Source organism: Falco biarmicus, chromosome Z (genome assembly GCF_023638135.1).
Source record: "Falco biarmicus isolate bFalBia1 chromosome Z, bFalBia1.pri, whole genome shotgun sequence".
In the NCBI taxonomy this organism is placed as follows: Eukaryota; Metazoa; Chordata; class Aves; order Falconiformes; family Falconidae; genus Falco; species Falco biarmicus.
The window spans coordinates 68551180-68563375 of record NC_079311.1 but is presented as its reverse complement, the minus strand read 5'-3'; the positions used below and the strand labels follow the sequence as shown (position 1 = coordinate 68563375).

Below are 12196 nucleotides of genomic sequence, written 5' to 3'. Positions count from 1 at the left end.
TGTCAAATTAATGGTACCAGATTTTATTCATAGGCTGAAAATATAGTAACATGCATATTTTTAAGTTAAAAATAGTCCTGAATTTATTGTCACTTAGGTTGTGGGTTTTTTTACAGGATAGGGAACCAAGCTGACGTGCAATATGAATAGTATTTTTTCATGCTGCTCAGTCCTGAGAATTAAATGAGTTGGGAATGTAGAAAACAAGTGTTCATCTGTCTGCTGGCTGAGAGTGGCAGGGGCCCCAGGTCACCTGGGCAGAGCTCAGCTGGAATTCTCACCAAGCCAGGTGTTGAACTTCATCTAAATAAGGTCCTTATAATGGGGGAGAGGAACAAGGTTTTTTTCACTTTTAATTTTAAAAATTGTCTCCTAGACCCCTACAGGACTGTGTGCCATGTTTGCCATTAGGTTTCTTCCATTTTTATTCCAATGTCCTTTTGTTTCCTTTCTGTTTCTCTTACTGATCATTGTGAAATGCATATCAGCGAAGATATTTCTGCTAGACTTCAGACCTCACTACATCTAAATGAAGGCCAAGGGTGAAAAGTTTCATCTCTCTGCAAAGGAGGTAGTAAGCTATCACTGAAAGTACAAGATTGTCATCTAGATCAGTTTGAAGCTGAGGGAACGAGGAATAAACCTTTCTCCATTCTTGTTTGTGTTAGGATGTAGGGCTTGAATGGACTACAGAAACCTCTGAGACAAGAATTTACAGATCTTTAATATTTTGCCTGAGGGTTCTGTTATGACCTGCACTTAAGGAAGTAAAATAATACAATACCTTGAAAGACTGATGAATCTTAAAGCCCAGTGAGGACAGATCTTGTGTTCTTCAGGGATATATTGCTTTAGAGGTTCTCAACTAGGGAGAGCTTTGATAAGCCTGCAAATATTTCAGATGAGTTAGAACTACTCATGACTAACATGAAATCTGAATCCTGAGTGAAGATGTTGTCTTAAGACAGTGGTCCAGTGAAGTTCTACAGATCTTCTGAAAATAGTTCTCTCTTGTTTGGCAGATAATCTGTGTTTAGCTAGTATTTCTGTACTGCGAACTCAGACAGATATGGACAGTGTATGGCCCATGTTTATACCTGTAGACTTACATGGCCCATGTATTTTTATGTATTGTGGCTATATCCCTAATTCTGGGAGACACAACAAGGCTGGCCTCTTCACTGAGGTCAGTATAGAATAGTAACTCATGCTAGGTTTTTTTGGCTTAGCACCTGCATTTGTTGAGGTTTCAGAAGTGAAAAGGTTCACCAGGAGAAATAACCATCCATATATAACAGCTGTCAGCACTTTGACTCTGTTGGCAGTTTCAAGAAAATCATGATTGAATTGGAAATGCATTGAACAGAAAACTTTAGTGTCTCTTCTGATGCATTGTTTTGCAGTTTGGGAGCACTCATGCCTCTGTTGTTTCTTTTTTCATTTGTTTGTCATATCCTCATCACAATATACAAATATTAGTGAATCCATTCAGTGTTACTCAACTTTTGGTCTGTGGTCAGTAAAAAGTGCCTGGGCTATTCTCACACTGGGAAATCTGGGAAAGAGACCTGTGAATTTATATTTGGTACTGGCCTGAGAGATGAAGAGTATGAAAAGGCTTCTTCAGAGCTGTTCCCGGATCAGCAGCTGCTGTGTTGAGTTTATACACACAGGAGACTGATTATTCTGTCTGTATCTTTAGGGCTGCTCGCACAAATGCTCTCTGAAAGCACTACTCTTTTGGGTATACCTGTGGTTGCTTGTGAACATTTTTGTCTCTGCCTGAAAGTATCTGTTCTCTCTCTTTGTATGAGCGTGCCTTGATCCTTTCCCCTTATAAAGTTAAAATAAAAGTCAGTCTGCAAGATTGCACTATCTTAGATAGAGATCTATGAACCATGTCAAATATTTGTTATTGGACAGGTTTAACTGGCCACCTGTGTTTTTAACAGAGAGTGGATCTGGCACTGTGTAATGTTTAAACCTGAATAAATAAATAAGTTTATCTAGCAAATAAGAGCATGGGAAGGAATTCCTGGGTTATCACAGACAAGACTATAAAGACTTCTGCAACACAGCAAAGCATTAGAGAAAATTGTCTCAAAATAACAAGAGGCGCTTAAGTTTAAATTAATATATATTAATATTTCACTGAAAAATAGCATAAATGGCTTCCCTCTTAAGCTAAGAGTGAGGCAACTCCTGATTTATGCTTACATACAAAGCATAGGACCTGTTGGGGTAATCTGTGTTTGGATTGTCTCCTGTACAGAGAGAGTTCCTCAGTCTCCTGCCCCACCCACAAAATTTTCTTTTTAGTGTTTGCTCCTTCTGTAGTGGCAAGGAACAAAGAGTACTGGCCTCCCCCTTGCCTGGCCTCATCCTCTTCCCTCTGCAGCAGGCAGGGAGGCACATGTGGGTGAGGGCAGGATGGATGCTCAGAGGGTGGGATGCAGTGTGGCTTTTCAGGTTCTGCTGGAGTGGGTACTGGAGGCAAGAGGTGCCCAGTCCTTCATACCACCTGATGAGAGCTTTCTGATGCCTCTTGAAACTAGCTGCTCCTAGCCTCCTACTTTTAAAAAAACCCTCAATTTTTATGTCATCCCCTTTCAACTCACTGGAGTTCCATTACAGCAGCTCCAGGATGGATGCTTTGCCATTGCTGGGAAAGACTGTGCCTGTGCCACTGAGAAACCATGAGTCAGCTTGCTTGAGGGAAGGAGGAGGAGGTGAGGAAACCTCCTTTTAAGATGAGTCTTCCCACACTTCCTGCTGTTTCTGTTTTGGGCACACTCGTTCAGAAGCTGTGGGCTGTTTTCTGCCCGGCTTCTGAGCATATGAAAATTGTTCCTTCCCTAGGAGAATGCTGGAATCACCTACTTGTCCTGATACGAGGTGTCAGTATCCCATGCCTTTCCCCATCAAGAACAAAAGGGATGATGTACCATCTCCACTTGAAGCGCAGCATAGTAGGGGGTCACAGAAAAAAGGAGAAAGCCCTTGCTGAGCTCTGTAGAGTTTGAGTCCAGCAATGCTGCAGAGGTTTTCTGAGGCAGTCCTTATTCTGAGAGGCTGTTGTTTAGTCTAATCCTGTAGGGTAAATGCATTCTCATCAAATTCATAGGGATTCTGATCCTAACTTAACTAAAGCGTGGTTGGACTCACTAACAACAAAGGAGTTTTTGTAAATAATGCACCATCCATTTGAGTAGTTTATGCAATAAAACCCTACTTCTACTTCTGTGTTTGGGAGGTCAGCTTCTAAGGGTAAGTGTAACAGTGCTGAAATGGTTTTAATATAATACGCATCTGGATAAAAATTATGACAAAAGAGGTAACAAAATAGTGCTGTTCAGTTCACTTGCTGGAAACGTCTTGCAGATGCTTCATTTTTATTTCATGCTGGAGTTTAGAGCTGCTAGAGTAGTGACAGAAGGAAAAAAAATAGAATTGCTTCAGCTCTATTCTCCCACCCACGGACGTTCTTTACTGTGGAAAATGAGTCATCAAGAAAAAATGTTTTTGCTTTGCAACAGACATTAGAGAAATGCTGATCTTGAGACAAACTGGGTGTCAATTCATTTACCAGTCAAAAAGGTCTGATCCTGCTTCCATCCACTTACACAGGTCTTAGTTTCTTTGGAACCACTGGGAAGCGAGTGGCGTGAGCTGCCCGGGATTCACCATCAGGCGGCTCCCGCTTTGGCAGTTGTGTGGCGCGGCTGGTGTGAGGGCTGTGCCAAGCAGCTGGGCTATCCCAGTCTGTCTTTGGAAGAAACGGGGCAGATCCCGAGCAGAGATTGATGGTCCCAGGCCCTTCTGCAAGCACTGCCCCAGCCTAGCCCGTAGTGCCATGGTGTGTCTGCCAGGACAGGGCCTGCTGGCCAGCTTGACCTCAGCTCTGGTGGACATGGCAAGGGACATTCATTGCTTTGGAGGAGGAGGCTCTGACATACCACAGCTTTGCCAGCAGTTTTTGAGAAGTTTCCTGTCACAGGTGAAAAGCAAGTGCTAAGTGATTTCTGAGCTGGCTGCTTTGTTTGAGAAAATTATCAGCTGGGATGGGGGGCAGGCAGCTGTTTACCATCTGAGAATTTGGCCACTAATTTATTTTTATTTTGTATTTTATTTTAGAGTATAAGGCTTTGATATAATGCACAATAAACATAGGCTTTTCATCTGTAGTTTTCAAAGCATTTTGAAGAAGGGCAGGAGGAAGGTTGAGGCTCAAAGCCTTGTAGAAGACTTCATCAGCTGCCAGGTGCAAAGCACAGACCTCATCCTCATTTGGTTTCAGTGGACCGCGCTTTTATCTGTCTCAACTGTTCAAAGGTACTGATGGCTCAGTTGAATGTAAAGCTATGAACTTAGGACCACAAACCGGTATTTATCACCCCAAACTTGTTTTCTGGCAAGCAGTGTGAATTTCGAGTTAATATTTTTCCCCAGTAGAAGTGTAGATCATATATTACAGTTTGTACATCATTATGACACCTGTTGCTAGATTTGTTAGTATTTACTCTCAGGTATCAGGTTTGCACAGGCAGGACATCTGGAAAGCTTCCTATATTGTTCCATGCTAACCGATCTTTGGAAGTTTATGAGCTGTGAGTATTACAGTTAGGATATCCTTAACCCTGCTTTGGTGGGTATATCATTCTTAGTATTTGGATATCAAATGAGTTGACAATTATTTGTGTAAATTCAACACAAAGACGGTATCAGTCAGGAGTTGCCGACCCTGGTAGCCTGCCAGAGGTGAGACTGCCACAGTTCCATGTCCCCAAGTCCAGCTGATAGCAAGGATGAGTATGTACTCCCACTAGGCACAATATGCATATATATATATATATATAATGCATTACATATGTAGGCCCTCTCAGCCTCCTATCCTGCTCATCAGCTAGCCTAGCTCAGTGCTCATGAGAGGCAAGCCCATGCTTAGCCAGTGCAGGGCATGGCCAGACAAGTGTACTGACCCGTTGATACAGGACCAGCCTCTTTTATCCCCCTGTCCCTCTGTTTTCCCTTCCTTGGTTTCCTCCCCAGAACACCCTTTCCCACCTTTGGTCCTCGCCATCATAAGTCTTGAGCAGTTCCCAAGCACTCTTTCCAGGCATCTCATAAAGTGTCTCATGCCCCTGGTCTGTAAGATGCTGCAGGAAAGCTCTCCCATTGACCCCCCATCTTGGGTGTCAGCCCCAGGCCATGGAGCTGATAACTCCCCAGAGCAGCCCCAGCTCCCAGGGGCCTCCCCTGCTTGGACTAGACTGTTGGGTTTCCTTTAATGGCTTGTGTGACTGCATGTGGAGATGATCACCTAACCTGCCAGAAACCCAAGTGAAGTGCCGAGTGCCCCCATTTCCATTGCAGCTGTTCAGCGCTTCCCACCATCAGCCCCAGAAAGCTTCTTGCTGCCACCAGTGGCTTCAGCTGTAGACCTGGTTGTCACAGGCACCCGTCATGTGTGAAACTTGTGGAGCGCTCCCTCAGCTGCTGAGTCATATTGACTCATCAGACCATTCCCAGGTGGCTTCTTATCTGTCTGTTAATAAACCCATTTGCATTACTTTCATTTGTGCCTAGGTAGAGCTGAACTCCTTGAACCCTTGTGTCTGTTTATTTCAATGAAGTATGATTTCAGTGCAAACTAATTTGGGCAAATTACCATTTTTTCTGCTTTTTTGTTTATATGGATAGATCTCTCAATGGATCATAAAGCAGGCAGTTCACTTGCACCTGTCATACTGGATGCTCACTTGGTGAAACCTCTCCTTGCCTGATCCTCTATGAAACTTTGTAACTGCACAGAAGCAGGTTTTTCCCTATGGAAATGGAAGCTGGGGCTCTCTCTGTTTTTTAGAGCAGTTCTGTTTAGAAATGTAATTGCAAAGCATTCCCTGTTCACATTGCTCTGCGTCTTTGCAGTCTCACACGTTTTCTGGGTTAAAGTGTACCCTGTCCTTTCCCCTCTATAGCCCTGCCCTCTCCTATAGGCTGGCACCTTGGTTTCAGTTCTTGCTTAAGGAAAGGAGGTTCATTTGTGCCTGTGGAGTTTAAAGAAGAGGGTGTAAAAGGAGGGGCAGACACAAACAATCTTTGACTTAGAATTCTGTTTTTCTGAGGGCGTAAGGTCCACTGAGGTCACTGCGGGGATTGCATGACCCTGAAAAGAATAGATCCCTAAATTAGTTTACATGCCTAGACCTCTAGTTGTCTCAACAAGCTGTACTCTTTTTGTTTTCCTTTTCAGATATAGGTTTAGTTTGTAGTTTCTGCTTACACAAATACTTTGATGAAAACAAATACAGCTCACTGGAAATACATTGTGTAAGTTGTTAATGCCGATGTTTGCCTACTTCATTAGGCACATTTACAGTACACTGCTGCGTTTCGGTTTCTCTCCTGATCTAATAAAGTAAATATAGTACATCAAATAAAATCAGCTTCATTTCATACTTACAGAGTAGTGGATCCAGTGTCCTGCAGGATCTCCTTTTTATTTTTAAAACAAATCAAACAAGCAAAATGCAGTTATTTCTCTGTAATTTCATTTCTTTCTAATCACCATTTTGGGAGGGAAGTGTTTTTGATGTTTGAAAGATGTACTATGCATTACACTGATATTCATGAGGTTAGAATGACATGGCAAATTCAAAGAAAGTGAGGGACAACACATTTTCTAAGAGATTGAATTTGAATTATCGTAATTTCTCATTAAAGCTAGGATTCATTAGTGAAGTATATAATACAGGAACAGTTGTCATTTGCATATTTTAATGTGGTTTGTGTTGCAGGGAATGCTTTAAAAAAAACACAGGAGAAAATCTATAAGCAGAGGATTTGTTTGTTTGTAAATTAAAGTCACCTAACTGGCTTTGTATTATTTTTCTTCCAATTTTGTGTACCAGTTTTCTATAGCTTTGCTGGATCTGCAAGCTCCATATTGGCTTTGCCACTACTGTGAAACGTATGGCAATGGTAGGATCAGTCTTTTTGTAGGACTGTGCAGGAGTCAAGCTCAGTAAAGTCTTGGATAAACGCATTGTCCCTGATTAGAAGAGGTATATACAGGTACACCTCTTTATTCCTAGTGGAATTACCTCTTGTTCCCATTGCCTCTTACACTACTTCCAGGACATATTGTTAGTAAATTTTCAAGCTTTTAAAAAATCAAACTGATTAGTGATTACTACTCATCTAATTCTATTTGTAGGCAGTTTAGCAAATATGAGGTCAGCAAAATCCCCTTGCTCTGGGAAGCAATGGCAATTGAATGGTCAACTGCTGTGACTATGTTTGGTGGAAGTTTGGTAAAAAATGTATAGCAGGTGTTCCAAAAGTAAAACTCAAAATCTTTATTGAAAATGCATAGCAGTTACCTTAATGTAAGCCCTTCTACTCTGTCATATCAAAAAGGGAAGTAGCAGGGTTCTGCAGTTTGCAGAGGAGCAAAGCTGTGTTATTGTCCGTACTAGTTGGAATGTCATTGTTGGATATACCTAGCTAACTGGGGCAGGTAGTAGATGGAACATTTTGATTGTATATAACTGATGACTTGAAAAGATGTAGCAAAACCTCAGTCAACTCTAAACCTTCTGTTGCAATGGAAAATACCTGTATTTCTCAGGAGTCAATCAATGTGAAAGACTCATATCCTGTGGATAACTTGGTTTTGTCATCATTGAAGAACTTGATATGAGACAGGATGGTCTTCCAGCTGGTGTCTGTGATAGAAAAGGTCTCTTGTCTACCACTGTCTGTGTGAGCTGAAACAGTTCAGTGTTATTCCTGGGTATTTGTTTCCCACCTGTAAAACAGGAGGACTACCACTGGCTTTCCGGCTAAGGCATTGCTGCAGCACTTTTGATGGTGTTTCCACATGTGCTGAGGCCCAGAAAGAATGCAAAGGAAGAGAGGCTAATTTCTGTTTCCTTCAACTCAACCAGACTTTTGCTGCTGAGTAACATGGGAGGTGAAATAGTGCCAAGTTGAGTGGTGGTGTGTTTTGGTGGATTTTTTGTTTGTTTGTTTTTTAAAAAGCTTGACATTTGTTTGCTTGTATCACTAGCTACATTCTTGTTAAATGTTAATTAAAACTGTTTGATCTGATTTTTTACGAGCCATTTTACCTTAACTTTAGGTTAGATTTTCCTTTGAGCACTGAGGGCCCTATTCTGCAAAGTGGTAAGGAGCCTCTGCTCCTACAGCCTTCTCAGTAGGAGCTGAAAGCACAGCACGCCCCAGGACGTGGCTGGGTTTTTGTGAGGCCAGATCACACACAGTCTGCTGTAATTTAAAAGTACGGTGAAGGTTTTCAAACGTGTTTTCACTAATATGTCATGGACTCTCCCACAGTAATAATTTCTGTGCCTTAATGTATCACTGTAAGTATTTCATTAAGCAGTAAAATTTTGCTATATTTTTCAGGCCCTCTGCTGTATGTGTCCTGGTGTGAGGAGAAACTATTTTTCCTCTTAATTCCTTTGGTGCAAATAAGTGATAGGGCTTTACTCTTTCATTTCACCTCAGGCAGTAATTTCAGTTACCCACTTCTCTTGGACTTAATGATGCTATCAGATGATGGAAAGTGAGTGACCTTTCAAAATGAAGTGACCTGTAATCACCCTGCCACTAAGCTCCAGGTTTTCTGTTCTGGAGGAGCAGCCTCCGCAGTAGCCCCATAACACCTGAGAGAGCTGTGAAAGAAATGGGGTGTTTATTGATCGAAGTGCTGGCATGACTCACACCACTGATGCCTCTGATTATAAACCATTGTGAGCAGGTGAGCAGTTTTACACATCTGCTGGTAAATTTTTCAGGGGAATTTTTTTGAAATTAAAATGCAGTGTACCTACCCACTTTGGGCAGTATTACTGGAAGGTTTTTCTTTGTGAGCTTTGTCCTCTCTCAAGAAGAACCTGAGACCCCAACCCTCAAACTAAAAAAAAAAAAATATATATATATCTTCCCAGGTGTTCATATTTATGTTATTTTGATTCTGTCTACTTTGAACTATCTGTAGTTCAGTTACCCAGTGCTGTGTAAGTTTTATGTGTCCTGACATGCCAGAGAAGACACATTTGGATCTTGTTACTGGCCCAGATTTTAAGATGTATATGTCTGAATCAGATTTTTTAATCTCTATATTTAGTTTCCTCAGTACAATGGCCTCAGTACAGAGGGTGACAAGCACTTGCAGCTGCATTACTGCTTCCATTGATGCTTTCTCTGCAATCTGAGGCACTGCTGGCTAAACAGTTTTTCAAGAAACTGCAAGTGCATGTGGTGTCAGTGAGACATCAAGAATGGAGGAGTCAATCTTTGGTGTTAAATGCTTTTTTCTTTCATTCTGTAGGTTGATTGGTCTTGTTTTCTTTATACTATCTCATTTTTCTTTACATTAGTCTTCATAGCTCTGTCTTTATTAAAGGCTCTGAGGAGATCTTCAGATTAAGAGCTCTGAATTAGTGAAAGATTTATAGGTTTTAATCTCACATTAGCAGAAGACTAAAGTTTTCTAGCCATGTTTACTTAATAATACTTACTAATAATACTACTTTAATAATTATTCTTAATAATGGAATGTCTGATTACAAAACTTAGGGCTTACCAGTCGTTTCCCATCTTCAGGATGCTTTCCAAATTTTGGTGATCATTTTCGTGGCTGAGTGTGCTAAACCATACAGACAAAGCAAGGAGTAAGGAAGGGGTGAAGGGAGTACATAATCCCTGACATTTTTTGATGGCAGATTTGCTGACAAGGAAGCTAAAACAAGGGTAAACTTTCACTTTTTTTTAAGTCAAGGAGAGTTTTGGTCATCAGATTTCATAGGGTCAGGATTTCATTGTTTGTTTTGAAAAGTACCAATTCTGAGTACCTTAGCATCAGTCATATTTTATGTTTCTCAAAGATACTTACATGCTGGCCTTATAAAAGGTTCTTAGGTGGCTGAATACCTTTTAAGATGCCTAAAGTTCTATAGAAATCCATGATAAAACAGACATTTTTATACCTTTGTGAGTACACTGAAGTATCTAAAATGGTGGATATGTACTGATGGGATTTTCAAGGGAATATAAACAGTTTAGGGGTCTATCTGCCATTTCTGCACAATTATTGTTGCCTAATTATTTTTGAAATCTGGACTGTAAGGCCTTATTTTTCAAAATGGCTGATGATTCCTGCTCATTTCTGGCGCAGATGTAGAGGTTCAGCACACATGAAAGGTAAATCACTGTCTAGAGAGCTTTGTAGGTAATGATAGCCTTTTGAAAATGTGTGCATTTTTTCTTGCTGGGAGGCATATAGCAATTCATTGTAACAGAGCTGGGAATAGAACTGCCTCTGCCTTTGCAAGAATACAGGGGCTTCCTAAGATAGTGCTTCATCTGATATGTAATTAGTTTTTTGAGAAGACAGGGATCTAATTAAGACTAGTGGAGGTATTTTTTAATTGTATCTTTACAAATTAAAATGGTATTAAAAATCTAACTACATGTTGGGGTAGGGTTCTAAAATTACCATTTTACATTTGTTCTACAGTTTGCTTATTATTTTCTGCAGGAATATCTGCCAGATTATATTCAGGTATGGTTGGTTGGGTATGTTGGAAGAAGGGTTCGCTGGAGTCAAGAAGACGCTCAGTATGAGTTATGCATCTTGCTCAACTTTATTAGTTTCTAACACTACTTATATAGAACCGATACACATGCTATGCCTAAATGAAGGGGGTGGGGGGGGTGGGGTGGGAAGTGCATATGCTTTCTGTTGCATTCTGTCACAAAGAAGAAATCAAGAGTGTGTGATATTCAGGATCAGCTAAAATCCATGAGAAGGTGGTGGAAGAGCTGTTTCAGATCTTAGTCAATGCTGCCACTTCAGATGCATTGAAAAAAATTAAAACATTGAAAACAGTGCTTGAACTGAAATTCTCTGCTACTATTATTCTGCACACAATTGAAATAGTAGTACAGGAGTATGCTTTGAATTTTTTCCATGAGTCACTTTGAGAGTCATCAATGTAATATTGAATCTACAACTTGGTTCTCCGAGCTACGAGTGAGAAAGGCAAGTAACATTTTACTCATTCATAATTCTTGACATTAGCAATGGGAAACATATTTGTTAGTAACCTTGCCAATGCAAAATTTTTCCATTAATTTACTTAAGCTCCTTTTCTGTCCTGACTTTGTGTGGATGTGATGCTTATGTGATTAGCCCTCTGTCCCTTCCCTGGGAGACTAACTATAACTGTTCAATGGGGTTCTCCATTTCTGAATTTCAGCCAAGTTACACTTTTTACTCTAATTTCACCTGAATATGGCTTGCCATTTTCCCATGGGCCATCGTGTAAATATGATATCCCATCTTCATGTTTGCACTCTGGAAAATGTGTCTCAGCAGTCATCACATTTCCTGTCACACTTGCTCATTGATTTGCCGTACTCTGTACACCTAGCTGTCTGAACTCATTTACATTTTTCTGCTTACTGGCCTGTTCTGCCCCATTGGTGATAGTTTCTTGATAATTCCTGTACTCCCCCCAGGTCACTGAAATCTTTCTAATGCTAAGGATGCCCAGGACTGAATGCTGTATTTGAAGCGTACCAGTGCCCTCAGACTGAAACTGTCATATCTGAAAAGAAAAGGGGGGAAAAAAGTAATCTCTTCTTGTTACCTCATATTGTATCTTCCATTGTATTTGCTGTTCATGAGTGTGGGCTGTTCATGACTCTGATATAGTTGCAGAGATGTTACAGCTATCCCTGTGAGGCTGCAGGGGTGAGAGTTTGTCCTGCTCTCGTGTTTCATACTGTCCCTTGCATCACTGTAATTCTTGGGTCTTTTGGGCTGAAGAGGCAAGCCCACTGGCATTGCAGCTAGCCACTGTAAGCACCTCCTTTTGTGTGCTTACACACAGAAAACAGTGTGGTTTTGACCATGTTACTCTAATGGTACAGCAGGATAAGCCAGCCCCTCAGGTTTGCAAGCAATCCTTGGAGCTATGTGGCCTAGGAGTCAGGAACAGCAATTGTCACCTGGATTAAAATATGTGCACGATACGGGTCTGTGGTGAATGATAATCTAGCAATGTTCAGAGGTGCTGGACACCGCCTGACTTGACCAGAATACTATGTGTACCTGTAAGAAATAGATAAATAACAAGCTGTAGGTATGCCAGTGGTCCTGAAT

The 12196-nt window shown here is 41.0% G+C and overlaps 1 protein-coding gene across 2 annotated transcripts in view; it reads left to right on the top strand.

Annotated features, from left to right (window-relative positions):
- The window catches only part of PARP8 (poly(ADP-ribose) polymerase family member 8), a 120115-nt gene that overhangs the window by 31048 nt on the left and 76871 nt on the right, over positions 1 to 12196 (top strand). The window lies entirely within an intron of this gene.